Source organism: Coptis chinensis, chromosome 4 (assembly GCF_015680905.1).
Source record: "Coptis chinensis isolate HL-2020 chromosome 4, ASM1568090v1, whole genome shotgun sequence".
Lineage (NCBI taxonomy): Eukaryota > Viridiplantae > Streptophyta > Magnoliopsida > Ranunculales > Ranunculaceae > Coptis > Coptis chinensis.
Window position 1 is genome coordinate 100,168,444 of NC_141459.1, and position 17,586 is coordinate 100,186,029.

Genomic DNA, 17,586 nt, shown 5'->3' on the forward strand with positions numbered 1-17,586 from the left:
CTCAAAAAACAATTAATGGGAAATCAGAAATTGGATGCAACTGCATTGAACTAACCTCAAAGAATAATTAACGGAAAATCGAAAACTGGATGTAACTGCATTAAACTAAAATCATATATTAACTAACAGGCTAGGAAATCAGAAATTGGATGCAATATCCTTGATGAATATTTAATAAAAAATTAGAAACTGGATGCAAATGTATTTAAATAACCTTAAAGAATAGTTAACTAGAAATATAAAACCGGATGTAACTACATTGAACTACTCTCAAAGCATAAATAACCGGAAATTGATTGTAAACTAGATGCGAACTAACTTCGAAAAATAATTAACGGGAAATCAGAAACTGGATGTAGATGTATTAAACTAACCTCAAAGAGTAATTAATAGAAAATTGGAACCTTGATGCAAATGCAATTAACTAATCTCAAAGAGTAATTAACGAAACATTGAAAACTAGATAAAACTGCACTGAATTAACTTTAATGAATAACTAACGGGAAATCGTAAACTTGGTGCAACTGCACTAAACTAACCTCAAATAATAATTAACAAGAAATCAGAAACTTGATACAACTACATTGAATTAACCTAAAAGAATAATTAATGGAAAATCAGAAACTATATCCAACTACATACATTGAACTAGCCTCAATTAACGTAAAATTGGAAACTTGATGCAAATGCATTAAACTAACCTCAAAACATAGTTGTATTATATATAGGGAGAATATAATATCTCGACAAGTATAGTTTTACATTTTAAGTAATGTTTATTATAATTATTTTATTACGATTGGGAATGCCTTGCTATTTAAGTAGCTTCAATATCATCTTTGCCATATTGAGCATTCTCACAAAATTTCAATCAAATTTCTATTATTAAATATAACAACAAAAATAAATCGATGAGTTTTACCAAAATTTGGTGCTTTCTTTTGATAGAGAGTGGTGCAAGAAATTTAAACAAGTGATTAATATAATTTTCATATCTCATAACTATGAATACTTGCTAATTTTTTTAGAATAATTTAATATAACGACACCCGTTCGTAGGACGGGTTCGAAAGCTAGTTAGTATGCAAATTGCCTCACCTAATCATTTTAACCCCCGCTCAAAATGCCAGCGATAAATCTCGACATCTAGGTGTCGATATGTCGTAACAATATCAGCTTTTCCATCAAAACGTGTCGTCTAGTTAAGTTGCACGGAAGCAACACTTCTGTAGCAACTCTCTCCACTGTCCCCGCACTTGAGAAGCTAAAGCTCATTTTTTTAATTCCTCCCAACTCTCTCAAGTAAACTTCCTCACCATGCAGCAGAACATAATGCACTAGAGAAGTTCCAAAAAGACCCAAGTAAGTTCTCTTTGTTGACAATTTTTGTGTATGGAACAATGGGCACTGTTTTATTTTTCATTTATTTAACTAGGATATCTTTTTTTCTTTCAGAAAAATGGAAGCAGCACTAAAAGAAAAGAGGTTGGCAGAAACACTAGTGAAAATAAAAGACTACAATGGAGCTAGAACAAAATTACTAAAAGCCCAAAAACTATTTCCAAAACTTGATTATATTACTGACATGATCAAAGTTTGTAAGATATTATGTGCTGCTAATGTTCATGGTTGTTTTAAGGATTGGTACTGCATTCTTGAGATAAGTGTTGATGCTGATGAGTCTCGAATTCGGTCCAAGTATGAAATGTTAGTTAAGTCTTTGGAACGGATAAGGAATGTGTTTCCGGGTACTAATTCTGCACTCACTGTTGTTAAAAAAACGCGTTTGATGTGCTTTGTGATAAGAAAAACGACTTATATTTGACTCTGAGAGAGAGCGTGCTTGCAACCCTTTGTGTATTGTGGAAGGTTTTATGCGAATGCTGTAGCTGAAAGGGAAGTGGGTTTGGAGAGAGTGGAGAGGAAGAAAAGGGATATCGTTCATGAACTGAATCGGGTAAGTTGTGGTAAGAAATCTGATTCTAACCATTATGGCTTTGGTAATAATAGAAAGGCTGAGTTGTTTGCCGTAGGACAGATTTGGGCTGCTTATGATGAGGAAAGAATGCCTAGATGCTATGCTCGAATTGATAAAGTTGGACATTCGCCTTTTAGATTGGGTGTTACATGGTTGAAACCCGCCCCCGGTACAGACAATGAGAAAAGATGGTGTGAAGCGGGATTGCCAGTTGTTTGTGGGGCTTTTGATCTGAAAAGAAGTAATACCGTGGTGTGCCAACCGACTGTGTTTTCACATTTGGTTTCTCGGTTCAGCTTTAAATTTTGAGCAAGTTGAAATTTGCCCAAAAAAGGGAGAAGTTTGGGCACTTTTTAAAGATTGGAGACCATTTGATTGGTGTTCTAATCCCCAAAAAAGGGAAGGATGTGGACATGTGATGGTAGAAATCCTTGTGGGTTACTCAAAGGAGGCAGACATCACTGTTGCACCTTTGGCAAAGGTAGCGGATTTAGAAGTGTTTTTTAAAAGGTCCGTGGATGTAGATGGTGGTTCTACTTTTACTATTCCTGCAATTTACTTGCTGAGATTTTCTCATAAGCGTGCCAGCGTTTAGATTCAAGGATGGAGAGATAGCCGGAGTTTCAAACGGGATGTTGGAACTGGACCCGTTGGCTGTGCCTAATGATTTGGTTGAAAGTATGGCTAAACCATCGGGGAAAACAAATTCCAGCTACTCTTCTAGTTTTAGTGACCATCCTGGTCCAGTTTCTTCTTCCATCATTTTGGATCCAGAGAACACATCAATGGAGGGTAAATGGTGCAGAAAAGATTTTACCTCAGGTCAGGTATGGGCTGTATATGATGGTTCAGATTCCATGCCTCGGCGTTATGTTCTTGTAAACAGTGTAATTTCTGCGGTTGGAGTTTCTGTGACGTTTTTGGAGCCTCATCCAGTGCTCTATGATGAGATACATTGGGTAGAAGAGAATCTACCCTTTGTCTGTGGATTATTCAAAACTGGGAAAACCACAGTTAACTTGGGAATGTCACAATTCTCGCATTTAGTAGAGTATGAATGGAGCAAAACGGATTCTTTCTACAAAATTTACCCAAAGAAAGGTGACGTTTGGGCCATGTATAAGAACTGGAAACACATATGGAAGAGTTGTGATTATAATTGTCATCAGTGCCAGGTTGTTGAAGTCCTTTCAGATATTTCTGAAGGCACTGAAATGAAGATAACCAGTCTGGGTGAGGTGGACTGTTGTAACACTTTCTTTCAGAGGCAATATTGTGATGGTTTTGAGTTGATTCGCACCATTCCGAAGAGGGAGATGCTTAGTTTCTCACACCAGATACCATGTTTTAATGTGCCAGGTATCGAACGCTATGGTATCCCTGAAGGCTCTTTGCACTTAGAACCTGATGCATTACCTCCCAGACTTGCTGTTTAGCTCGTGCAAGAAAGTCTTCAGGTGCATATTGGTCTTGTTTTATATCAAATGTGAATGTACTCCCTATACTTTAAATATAACTCATGCAAACTCTTTTGACATAAACGTGTATGCGTGAACTATAACTTTTATAGTGTTTTTATTCCTTTTCGTTGATACATACTGTTTGTAAGTAGAAATAATTTATACAGTTGAATGACAAAATGATATTGCATTGCCAAACCATTAGTTCTGATAATGAGAAACACAACTACAATGATGATGCTTTTAGCACCACTTCTTTGTTACGTTTCCGCTCCATTCATAAGTTCTAGTATTGATTAATGATTAGTACATATTTGAAATGTCTTATGTATATAAAGCACTCATTCGGGATCCTCCAATCTTAGAATATTCAAAAGAAATTGCTTATGAGGAATAGGAGGGGATGCCACGAGTTGATGGATTGGAAGGAGACAAGGCGGGTAGGGTGACGAACAAAGCAGGAGGCTTGTCAATAGTGCTTCAATGGTCGTTGGTGGTCCAGGCTTCGTGGAATGTGTTGGGGTTCTATGAGTTTTTCTTTTTTGCTTTTTCGGCTTTCATATTTTTTCCCCTGTTTTTTTATTGTGTAAGGAATTGTTCTAGTAGGGTATTGGGTGTATGGGGGTCTTGGATATCAAGTCCTGGTGGGTATCAGCTGCTGGCTAATTTTAGGTGTTGATGTAATTTCTTAACTATATCAATATTGAATTTTACGGGGAAAAAAAAAAAATTGGTTTGCTTTTCTGATTGAAAGTTACATTGGAGATAGTAATAAAATAGTAATAGCGCTGCTAGTGCCTAGGTCTTAAGTGCTTAAGCCATTATGTTTTGGTAAATTCAGTTTTGGCTGCTCATCATCAATCAAGAGTGCCCCTTCCATATGGTAGGAAACTCCAAATTGAGTTTTACCTGATTTAAAACAGTCCCATGGATGATGAGAAGAGATGGTGCGAGGCAGGTTTTCGGGTTGCTTGTGGCTTATTTGAGCTGAATCAAAAGATGAATGAAGAGAAATACGCAGAACAAATGTACTTTTATAGACATGTTTTTGGGTTCAGGATGTAAGCGTAACAGACAACACTTTGAGATTTACCCGAAGGAAGGGGAAGTTTGGGCAGTGTTGGGGGATTGGAAGTCAGTTAAGTGGTTGTCAATAGAGTTTGTTAAACTGTAATCGATTTTGAAATGTTTTGGCTATCTCATTCAGTGAAGTACTGGAGTAGCTAGAATCAGTTCTTATACTGGATTAGTCCCAAGAAAGGAAATTTGAGCTATATACACAAATTGAAATAAGAACTGGAAGCAGTTGACTATAACAACGACCAATATCTGGTTTTTGAGATCCTCAAGAGTTCTCTGAAGCAAGTAGGATGTGAGTTGCCTGATTGGTTGAGGTTAGGTTGTATGACCTTCCAAAGACATTATTGACATGGCGGCTTTGAGTTGCCAGTGCAGATCTAAAAGTAGAGAGTCAAGCACTGTATTTCATTGTGGTTGTTAGTTTGTTCTAAAGCCTCTCTACTTTACTGTTCCAAAATAAAAGCGATTCCAGAATTTACTGTTCCAGGAATCAAGTGCTACTGCATTCCAGATAGCTCGATCACGCTGGAAGCTTTTGCATTGCCCAAGGTCAAGGAACTTATTTTCTTTCTTTCTTTCTTGCTGCCAAGGATTTCAATTATGATTGGGTGTAAGACCTTACACTTATTATGATCACAGTAATTTGCTGTACTTCGCTGCTGTTTTGTTAGTGACAAACTAACAACCATGATGTGGTACAGTGCTTGGCTCGTCCTTTGTACTTGCGAAGAGTTCTATTGCAATGCACTTCAAAGTAAAGACATTCTTGGTCTACCGAAGTTCTATCGGTGGATTTGTTGCATAAATGCTTATTTAGATATCAGATATTTGTACTATCAAGGAAAAAGATATCAGATATTTGTATCTATCTCATAGGGATTTTATGTCAGTTTTCATTGCTTTCATGATTTAAGTACATTTTTCCTTTTTGTTTTGGTTGATCTGTCCCTAATCGACTTTTATCCTTTTACTGTTTTTATGTTCAGCCTTGTAGTTTAATTGTTTGAGAAATGAATAAGTCTTGAAAATGCATCTGTGCACTTTATTAGTTATGTCGGTAGTACTGATTGTATTTAGTTTCCTTTAGCTAGGTTCTTAAATTGGGAAATGATAGCCACACTCATTTGGTCGGGTAGTCAGTGAATGCTTTTTCTTTTGGACTTCGATATCTACTTTTTCATGCATGTCCTATGTGTAATAACATGGCATAGTTGTTTGAGAGTGCATTGTTGGTGACTTGGTGCCTATAATTTTCGTTCCAGTAGTGATGCTCAATTCAATTAGTATTCATACTTCTGTGCACATTTGTCTTGATCTGTTATCTTCCTTGTGAGGTTTTCTTGTAAGTACTTGATTCAATCCTTTACCCACCCCACCATATGTATGTATATATATTTATACATACACTGTACATCTGTAGAAATAAGTTCTTTCATTTGTGTATGCGACTGTTATTGGTTGTACTGGCGTTAGCATTCTTGTTGAAGTATTTTCGGTTGTTTTGTTTAACAGCTGGCCCACACGGCCACACCTCTCTCTCTCTCTCTCCTCTCTCAAATTTTCTTTTGTATTACCTATTTGTTAAAAGAAGTTCTGTGACTTTGTGGACTTGTCAGACGTCAGCACTTAATTTTGTATCAGGGATTGCCTGCCTGCCTGTTAGGATCTAGGTTTTTCCATTAGTAGGAGCCTCTTTTAGCCTTCCAAATATTTTAAAATGACTGGTTCCATACATGAGTAGGAGCTTCCATTGTTGAATTCAACAGTGTAATGAATTTCATATGCAACAAATTCATGAATTATGAATTACTGGTTATAGTGCTAATATATATGATTGGGAGTCTGGGATATTAACATATTTTTAGTTAATAGAAATTACTTTTATGTTGTTTAATAAAAAGTAGCATTAGATGTCATATAGGGTGTTCTTGTTGCAATATTTATTTGTCAGAAAACCTAAGATTTTCACACATCAGTGATTTTTGAATTTTGTGAGTGCCTTCAGTTCAAGGAGATATACATGGCAAACAGGATGAGGGAGAAGTTAACTCTGCAGTTGACTCGCTGGAGTCCGCCATGGATGCCGGGGAACCCAAGTATTGACAAATGTGAGGACATTAGTAGCTTGTAGTTTAGATTCGATGATACAACTAGGTGCCTACTAGTAGGGATGTCACATAGGGTTCTCAAACGCGTAGTTCTATACTTTTTATACCTTCTTAATTTTACCTTTTCCATACGTTTAGCATCACCTCCAATATGATCGCAACACCATTTGTTCCCCACGCTAGGTGCTACGGTTACTGTCTTTTAGCTACATCAATCATCATCAAACCCCATTAATTGGCATCGACTGCATGTAGAATCATTTTAATGCGCGTGGAGAAAGTTCGTGTTCCTCCATCCCCATCAAGTGGAGCAAATTCATGACAAAAATCAACGAGCCATCAATGAAGTCGACATGAAATTCATCGAAAAAATACACATAGCATCAGAACCATCTTCACATAAACTGGTCGATCTCCGGACTACTGATGTCGTAACCTACAACAGTTCAGTGAATGAATGTGAATATAATGCACAAGCGAACATGTTTATTTGAAAACTATTTTGCCGTTTTATAAAAAAAAACATGTTTTAGTCCCACATCGTATTTTTATACAGTGTTTATTACGTATTTATTAAATTTGATACTAGAAACAGATGCTGAGGACTCGGGTCACTCGAGTGGAAACCCCACTCCCCGACGAGGCATCCTACCACCTACCGCCCCACTTCCTGCTGAGGACTTGACCGGGGAAACACGACCCCTCACTGAGGCTGAACCCCCTGTCATCGAGGGCACTTCCACCCCTTCTCGGTGAAGGGGCTCCGCCCAATTTTTTCACTTTTTTGGCCAATATTGATACTTTTTTTCGTTTCCTATTTTAAATAATTGGAACTTCATTGTTTTCTTTCTATAGGTTTATTTTGAGATTTCTGAATCACCATTTACTTCTTTCAATATTGTTTTTAGTTATTGTCTTCTATTACTTTCCATTTGAGCACACTAAATTTGCATATCAATAATCACTAACTTATTTTGGATATCATTCATGGACGCAGCTTATTTATTGAATATTTCTTTTCTTGGGGTCCCATTCTTGAAGGGACCATATCATGAGGAAATATTGAGAAAAAAAGTGGTACACATATAAGTATGTCAGGAAGTTAGCATAGTTTAAGAGCATCTTTAGGAGTGATATCAATCTAACATCAAACACCAAATTTTCAAGAATTTGGTGTTTTTCAACTTCGGAGAGAGTGAGAACATCTTTTTAGCGAGAAAGCAACAAAAAACACCAAAATTTTGAACCAAAAAACACCAAGAACTTTAGAGCAACATCAAAAACACCAAAACTACGCGGTTTTGCCAAAACCGCGCCCGTATAAAATTTCACGTTTTGCCAAAACCGCTAAAAGCCCAACTAACAAAGCCTAGTTTTCCACGCGGTTTTGGCAAAACCGCGCGGTGTTCAACACCGCGTGCTACTTCTATATAAACAAATCCAAAGCCATTGTTCACCACTTTCACCTCTTCTCACAATTATAAAACCCTCTCCTTAGTTTAATAAAAAAAAAAAAGCTACCTAAACTCTTAAAATTTGATATGAATCCTTTTGAACCTTTCGACGGTGATGATTGGCAGTACACAGACGACATTGACGATGAGGGAGAAGAACCTGAGGAAGTAGAATATGGTGGGAGAGAAGAACCCGAGGATGTTGCGCCGACTGATAGACATCCCTATGTACTGGAGTATCAGATGAACGACTTCGATTGTCAATTTGCACCTGGAGAAGCACTTGATATGGAAGTTGTGTATTCTACACGTGATACAAAACACATGTCGAGTGCAGTGGCTAATACTCAGGTAATTAATTAGTTTTGATTAAATATTTTGAATATTAATTAGTTGAGTTGGACCAATTAATTATTTATCTTATAATTATTTTTTTTATATAATATCGAAGATGTTGTTGACTAATCGAAGTTAGATCGGCTTTACTTGGTGTTAGAGAGTGGTGGAAGGTTATTAGGAGTTTGGATGAGTTTGTACATATTAGAGATAGTATTTTGTATACACCTTTGGGCATTTTGATTGATACTGGATTATGAGAAGGCCGATTGGGTAGTGGTCATAGCTTTAGTAGAAAGATGGTGGAGTAGAACTCATACATTTCATTTTACTTGTCGCGGAGTTAGGGTTCACACCACTAGACTTCACTATGATTTACAGGTTGAGTATCGGTATAGGCCAACCGATACCTTTTCATACAAATTATGAGAATATGGATAGTATGCTTATGAAGTTTTCCTCGTTTGGGGTGCGGATGCTTATGATTCTTCCGGGATTAAGCTATCTCATATTAAGATCAAGATATATGGAACCCTCTCTTGCATCCCGATACACGAAAGCGAGTTAGCTTTGATTGTTCTAAGGGTAGTGAAGGTGTTGATCGGTATGTTAGGGCATTTTTATGTTTTTATTGGGCATGTTTTGTTTCCCAATGGTCATTCTACTGCACGGGATATTATACTTATGTATCTGATTTGCATACTATGAGAGATTATAACCCGGTAGCTCGGTATATGCCACATTGATATCGGCGTTAGATAAAGATTCACGTGACATTCGGAAGTAGAAGTCCTCGATTGCGGATTCACGGGACTTTTAGATATTTGGTTTTATGAGTACTTTTGATGTCTTTGTCCTAACATAGACATGATTGTTGATACTCGCCCTAGATTTGCTAGTTGGTCGTATTCCCACTTGACTCGTAATGAGAGGGCATATTAGGAATAATATATATATGGCTCGTGCTTTCGATTGATATTAGATCATTGTCATCTATTGAGTGGAGACCTTGGCGTTTGTCTACTACCTTTGATGATCTAGTTATGCAAAGATGCTTGTGTGTTGTCACGCCACCAGAGTTGTGTTTTGCCGCGACGTGATCAGTATGGTTTGGCAATCTTGGCATGCATGTGTTGGAGATGACCGGACGCTATGGAGTTCCATGTGCTCCCATGCCGATGTTAGTTGTAACATATTTAAAATATGTATTTATTTATTTATTAATTTAATTATTTATTTAATATTTGATTGGTTTGGATTTGGGATACGTGGGCCTGATTTTCTGGGCCCGAGTCTGTGTTGGGCTTGGGTTTCAAACCCAAGTATATAATCACATTGTTCTAGAGAATAGGATTTTGGGAGAATAAAAAAATAATAAAAATGGAGGAAGAGATAGAAGCTGGATTTTCTATAGCGTTGAACGCGAATTTATCTCGACTAGGAGGATTTGTGGAGCTTGGGATTAAGGTGAGTAGTTATTTTTACTATTTCACTAAATCTACAGTTTTCCGTGTATCGATACGGACATTTTCTCTGTCCAAGGTTTATGTCTGTTATTACTACTAAATTTCCTGTTTTTATTTGGCATTTTGTGTATTTGGTAAATTCGGTTGGAGTGTTAAACTATGGAATACTTAATAGAACCGCTTGAAGCTTTGAGTTTCGTTAATGGCGGTGAGCCAAAACAACAATAAGCCTCAGATAATGATTTGGACTATTTGTATAATGATTGGAAACCGTTAGATATTAAATCTTGTTGGTTGATTAAGGGTTGACGTCGGGATGGAATTTGGGTGGATCGGTTGAAGCTATGAACAAAGCGTTCATGGAGGCCGCCCATGAAAATCTTACCGCCCTTATATTATGTTGTTTTGTTTTGTTGTGTTATTGTTGTTATGTTTTGGTTGAGGTCGGAGTTTAGAGAATGGACGCCGGATTGAGGAGTTTTGGTCGTCGAAGTAGGGTTTGGCTCAGAAAAACGCTAATGGCGGCCGAGAATCGCCCGAGAAAAGTATGGGAACCGGGATTGTTGTGTTTTTGATGGTTTGTTGATGTATGATTGAAGTAGCTAGTGTATTGTGCGGGGTCGAATGGGGATGACGGGCAGCTCTGGAGAGGAGCCGTTAATGGCGGTAATATTTTTAGATCTAGTTTGATGGAGAATCGGATTGAAGGATTTGGGGATTTTGTTTTATTAAAGTTGTGGGGTTTTTCACCCACACAATTTTTGATAAGGTTTTGTTTGGGGTGGTGTGTGAAGGTGTGGTGGTCGGTTTGGTGTCTTTGGTGGAGGAGGAAGCTTGAGAAGATGAACCGCTGACCCGGTCGGGCTGGGCTTGGGCCGAGTTCAGTTTTTGGGCCCGGTTTGTTTTAGTTGTTTGGGCTAACCTTTTATTTGTTTTGTTTGGGCCCGGTTTGATATTAGTTAGTGGTTTGGGCCATTTTCTATTTCTTTAGTTTGGGCTGTTTAATTTAAAGTTTTGGGCCTGGTGATCGCTTTAATTTTTGGGCGAACCACTTAATCGTTTTGGGCAGTCCATAGACTTAATAGAGATCCAAATGGGTCTTTCAACATTTAGACTTTTTGGTTCTAAGGTTTGGGAGGCGGCAAATTGGGTTAGAACCATTACCTTGGTCATGAGCCCAGCCAGCCATGCACCTGACCTTAGCCATGAACCAAGGCTATGACCACGCGACTCGTTGAACATATAAACCACAGTTTGACTTCAACCATGATGCGATTTGACTTTGACCATTGACCGCTGACTTTGATCGCTGATCGTGGAATGTTGACTTTTTCCAGCTTTTCTCATATTTAAGAATATGGACAAATATAGTAATAAAATATTGTCGAAAATTATATAACGCTGTTTGTTATTATCTAATTAAGATTTGACGTGAGTAGTGTGTAAAGCATATATATATATGGGCTTTGATTGTGGATCGTGGATCATTTAATTGTGCTACATTTTATGTTGTAAATTGTATGGACAAATCAAATGCTAAAATGCTGTGGAAGCTTGTATAAATTTGGTGGTCATTATCTAATTAAGATTTGACGTTGATATTGTGACATTATATAATATATTGGGATATGTATATTAAATGCAATAGTTTTGGAGAAATAAATGTATCAACACTCCATTATTTTATCCGTGAGATGCTAGTAGAGTATTTGTGGATATTTCCCACGGATTGTGGCGTAGTGCAATAGTATATTGGCACGTGACAGAATGAAAATGGTTATGAGATATATTGAGATATTTCTAAATATTGTGGTTTAGTGCAATAAGGTAATTGACCTGCACGGGATATAGTGGAATGATTCTGAGATATAAACGTATGACACTTGAATAAATTACGTAACGAAAATCCTAGAACCTAGCTACCACAACTCATGTGATTTGCCCCGTGGTGGGCGTGCAATTTGATTGGCCCTTCTCGCATTTCAAGAATCAATGGCCTTCGGCGTAAGTAATGTGATTGGCCCTTCCGGGCGCTTCAAGAAAACTGAATGGCCCTTCCGGGCGAGTCGAATAGTGGCTTGATTATTCCGCTCGCAAAATAGAACAAGACGCTACGATATTTTATGCCGAATAGTGGCAAGATTTACATAATGGCTTCCGTGATGAGGGTTACCCGTGCGCATCCCGCCGTGGTAGTTACGCCGCGAGTGGTTCATTACGTAAGGGAGGCATGTGGATGTACATGTTCGGCATTAGGAAGCGATTGTGGTAGCCAGGAAACTAGGTAAGACATAGATAATGACGTGATTTTAGAGACACGCAAAGAAAGCCTTAAATAATATAATTATGGTAATATGTTGGTTATTTGTTTAGTTAGAACCTAAGACGCCTCGATGGAGGAACTACATGCCTTATTTATTATGAGTATAGTTTGTTGTGTGGTTAGTGGGAAGTTAAGGCGCCTCAGTGGAGGAACTACATGCCTTAGTTATTGAACTTAAAGATGTTGAATTAGTCGTGGAAAGTTAAGGCGCCTCGGTGGAGGAACTAACTGCCGTAAGGATTGTGTATATATTTGGTATAAGTATATGTTGTATTTTAGAGCTACTCACACCAACATTTTTATAATGTTGACCCGATTTGCATGTTTGCTTATCGGGGGTGTTCATTAAATGAACATAGTTGATAAGTCTTGACAGTTTAGTGTTGAAGAAGATCTGGTCATTGGTTTGTTTTCATAAGCGTTGCATCTCAGGATATGTTTTGTTTTCCTTTGAGGTGATATTGATTTTCAGTTGAGATAAGGTTATTTGCATTTTCATTTGTTAATTTTTGTAATGAAGAGAAATTTTGTTAATTTGAAAATTTTATTGGTTTTTAAATTATCCGCGATATTTAAACCGCTTTATGGGTTTTGGGAGTTGAGAGTGCGCCACACCTCTGGAGATCGAAGAGTCGGAACAAATAATGTTTTTTCAATTCTCGAAATTCGGGTGTGACATTAGTGATGCAAAGTCGGGTAGAATTCAAGTTCATGAAGTTCATGCCGGTGGTGGTCCTTGGCCGACGCGCCTTCTTTGTTGTTGAAAGGGGATCACCGATCAAGATTATAGATGGTGGAACCGTGTTCCATGGGTCCGTTGTTGCCTCCTATCGGGTCGGGCTAGCAACTTCGAAGTTTGTGGGCCCGAAGGGATGAGACGTAAGCTACGATTCCTCATTCGCCACAGCCTGTTTACAACCCACAACCTCTGAATGCATATCATCCAGCTCCTGTGTCTGCCAGTAATCCTCAGATGTTTGCCGTGTGTGGACCTGATGGGGAGCCTACTTATATTTCCATTCCTGAGGTGTCTCATGCTCGTTTCTCGAAGTTAGAGTCGATATTGATCAAGATACCATGGTGAGTTTAATTGTTTTATTTATCTTTTTCATTATATATATAATATGTACTCACACTGTATTTTCTTGGATTTTTAGGCTGAGGTTATAGAAAGATATGAGAACCAGGTTCTTATATTTGATGGGATGAAGACTGCCCTGTATCATTATAGGCAAGAAAGAGAGGAGGCATATTCTCGACATATCGCCAATCCCAATCCAAGTATGCATGACGACTTCTTCGGAAGCAGATGAGGATATGCGCAGCAAGTGTACACGCAAAGAACATCGTGGATATGAGGAACTTCAGTCGAAGAAGTTAACCTCCGCGTGCGCATTGAGAAGATCATAATTCTCGATTAGGAACTTAGAGGGAGCAAAATTTTCGAACGCCCAAATAGAGAGAGAGGGATCGAGTGGTAAGGGGCGAAAAAGAGAGCTAAATAAATTTGATGTAATATGATAGGTTTTGGATTATTTTGATATTATATGATTATATTATAATCATAGATTTTTTATAAGAGCCCAAAAATCAGTAGTTTTAACCCCAGAACCTCAGAATACCATACTTTTAGACCAATTATGTGAGTAATAATTAAGAGTTAATAATCGATTATGTGTTTTATGCATTTCAGCTTCAAAGTCCATTATGCAGAAATGTGCCACTTTTAGCTGATAAAGGAGCAAAGGTCGGTTGGGTTAAGGAGTTTCGGATTAAAGGCTAAGAAGACAAAGCCTTTCTAAAGCCCGGCCAAAAGCTGAAAAATCAACGCGGCGTAAACAACACACAAAAGTCGCTGAGAACTTCCGGGGTCGTATCTTTGACTCAAACTCAAGAACGCCCTTAAGTAGGTTCTCACAATAATAGTCAAGATACAACACTGATTTTTCCACTCGCTTTCATACTCCAGCAGCAGCAAGCACACTTTACCTTACAATCTCAATGACAACAAGGAAGCCGGTGTCGATCAAACACATCTGCCACTTACTACCACACTAATCTATTCTTAATTGAGCTAGAGGTCTTTATTAGGTGTTGTGGGGATTAGGAGATGGTTTAAGAAGGAAGGAAATGGATATTCAAAAAGGACAAGTCTGAGATAATAGAGTCTTAACATTATGTAACTTAGAGAAAACCTTGTTATTTTCTTTTGCTTTTATACTTTGTTTCCATCCTTAGCCATATTTTTTTTTTCTTTTCTTTGGCTTTTTGACTCCCTTTTATTCCGTTTTTGGAGTTTTTATTTATTTATATTTTTCTTTTCTTTTTCTTTGGATGGAAATTTCTTTTCTTTATTTTCTCAAGCAATTAACTAACTTTTTGTTTACACTGTGTTTTCTCTTCTTCTTTTTTTACTCATTCTATTCTCGACCGATCTAAATCGGGTAGGTTGAATTTTTATTTTGTTTTGTTTTTGTAAATGGTAAAGGAATTGTGGTTTATGGAAGGCTAAAGAAAGGCTCGAGGGGCTTAATTAGCGGAATATAATTCATAGGTATGAATTTCTCGCTATATCGATCCAAAGAGGGCCTAAATTCTCGCTTTAGATATGGCATAGTGATCAAGCAAGTGGACGGTGGATTTCTCTATCCGATTTTACTTCTCCCTCAGGTCATTTCTCAAATGTTTCGCCATATAAGGCTTTAGGCTATATTCTCACAGATTTGTAGAATAAGTACTCTAGCCTAGATTTTAGAAACTCATCGCTAACAATCATAGATACTCATGTACTATATTTATAGATAGATGCAAAGATTATTACCTACATATTAACCTAAGTTTCTAAAAATTATTCTAATGCAAAAGCTACGTGAGACTTCTAGATTATTAAGAGCATAGAGAAAGAAAACAATACCAATATTCCTAAGTGTATAGCATAACTTATTTATTTATATTTTTGATTTTTTTTTTGAAATTTTAACTAGGAAACAAATGCATATTATACATATTTATATCCTAACAGATGCCTTAATTACACGTGTTTCTATGCCCCCCCCCCCCAAACAAGAAGCATGTTTTGTCCTCAAAGCATTTAAATAAAGAGGGTAGGAAAAATACCATTGAGCGCCAAGGAAATTCAAACATCCGCAAAACAAGGTTAGAACGCATTAATATAGGAAATAAAACCGACGCAACTCTATAAGAGTTCCACCCATTACGGGTTAACAAGAATCAAATTGCTTGGGACATAAGCGCATTACACTAACTAGAATTAAAACTTACCTTATCTCCCCGCTTTATTCATCATCTTCCTCATCATCTTCTTCTATAAAGAAGGAGGTTTCTTCGCCCCGCCATGCCATGATAATTTTCCGTGCTTCCCGCCATTTATCATCTATTATTGTTAACCTATTAAGTTTAACTTGGTCTGGACGGGGTGTGGGTGCAACCTGATGAGGTTGTATCCTCCACCCTTGCCAAGTCATTGCACGTAAAAGATCGAATAATACTATTGGTGGGTCGCATAAATTGTCGCATCGTGAATCCAATCCGCGGAAACGGTACAAAAAACAGAAAGAAACATAGCATAATACGGAATTAGAAATGCATAAGAAGGTACTTATGCCTCATGCTATGGGCTCGAGCTAAACTAGACATCAAGGTTCTCGTGGAAGGTCATGGCACATACGCCCCGTGGGCTAAAGCAAGGAAGACAATCGCAAGTGGCATCATTCACGTAAGAAAAACGCCATTCCCTAAAATATTTAGCATGATCCAAAACATAACAGCCTCCTATGTTCATAGACAGCTACCAAAGGCGACGCTTATATTCCCCTTGGTCCTCGATACAGAAAATGCCCGCCCCATAGGACTCATGCAAAACTCATAAGTGTAGACATACATATTATCTACCCAATAGCACCACGGGTCTTGTATTTCAAATGGGCATAGCAAGTCCAAGAACAAATGCTAGCAAGAACCCGTAATTTCCATCGTTCATCATCAATGTTGATGGACAACACTTGTTCTCCATCCGGTCTTTCAAAGAAAATGCAGTTATCGTAAAAATAAGATGCTAGTGTTGGAGAATAAAGTTCAAAGGTCTTACCATAAGCGTTCCCAAAATTTACGATGTGATCGCCTTTGCGAGAAACCAAGCACCATAAGTAGTGCTTTGGAACAAATCTTCAAAAGATTGTTCCGTATCAATGTAGGAGATGTCATCTCAAGTTATCGAAGCCGAGCGCCGACTACGCTTCAAACCGAGCCGACTACCAAACCGAAGCGACCCGCCAAACATCGTGAATCCGAAGTTTAAGTTGAAGCGACTACCGAAATGAAATTTGCCGGATTTCCACACAGTTTGATTCAACGTCGATTTTTCAAGTTTTTCGTTGTTCTAACTTGTTATATACACTCAACACGCCAGAAACAAGACGCTATTCATAAGCGAAGCAAGGACGCAATCAGGTATTCCTTTATTCCATACCTCGTATCTCTAGTTAGAGGTTTATACTAATATATCAATTTGATATCCGTAAAAATAATAGTATCCTAAATATTAATGTTAACAACACTAATACGTAATCCTACCGTTCTTACGCTTTAATCAATTCTTCTTACTCTCAAAACATAATCATGCAATATAATGAGTAAAGATTCGCTCCACTCTTTAACCTGCCTAGACTTAAATTGAATTCAACTAATCAAACCCAAAAGGAACAATGATGAGAGTAATGATTTGATGTGAAATTTCTATACTACCATTCCCAACACAAGAACAATAATAAGAACAAGACATAATTAAATTAAACTGAAATTAAAACTAATTTAGAACTAAGATTGTGAATAACTAATTATGAATTTAAGACAACTAAATCCAAATAAGAATTTAAGCAATAATCTAAATTGAAATGAAGAACTAATACTTTATTCTAAAAACTGAATATGATTCTAAACTAACTAATTGAATGAATGTAAAAAAAAACTAGATCTAGATCTAAAAGCTAAGGTTTAATGGCTACTTTTCTTATCCTAACCTAATTTATTTTCTAACCTAACTATCTACCATTAACAAAAAGTCAAGCTTTTGTTTTTATACTTTCAGATCCAAAAATCGTGCATGGGCTTGAGCCATGTTTTCAATCGGAAAATCGGGCCCAAAACCCAATTTCTTTAGTCCAAAATGGGCTCTTCAGCTGCAATTGGCTTCGGCAAACGTTTCGTCCACTTCTGCTCCTCTGATTGGGTCAAGGCTTGGACAATTGGAAAGCTCTTTCCGAGCCGGTCGTTTTGACATAAGATACTTTCAATTCCGAAGGTCCGAAGTTCAAAGATACGCCTTCGAAGTTCTCACGACTTGTGCAATCAAGCTCAAGCCT

At 37.5% G+C, this 17,586-nt stretch overlaps 1 protein-coding gene and 1 pseudogene across 2 annotated transcripts in view; both read left to right on the forward strand.

Annotated features, from left to right (window-relative positions):
• LOC147506206 (uncharacterized) overlaps positions 1-17,586 on the forward strand; it is a 168,239-nt gene that overhangs the window by 121,461 nt on the left and 29,192 nt on the right. The gene's annotated exons all lie outside the window — the stretch shown is intronic.
• LOC147506214 (uncharacterized) lies at positions 1,078-2,573 on the forward strand (annotated as a pseudogene). Its single transcript, XR_015219742.1, has 3 exons — positions 1,078-1,362; positions 1,456-1,791; positions 1,870-2,573. The product of XR_015219742.1 is annotated as an uncharacterized LOC147506214 (transcript).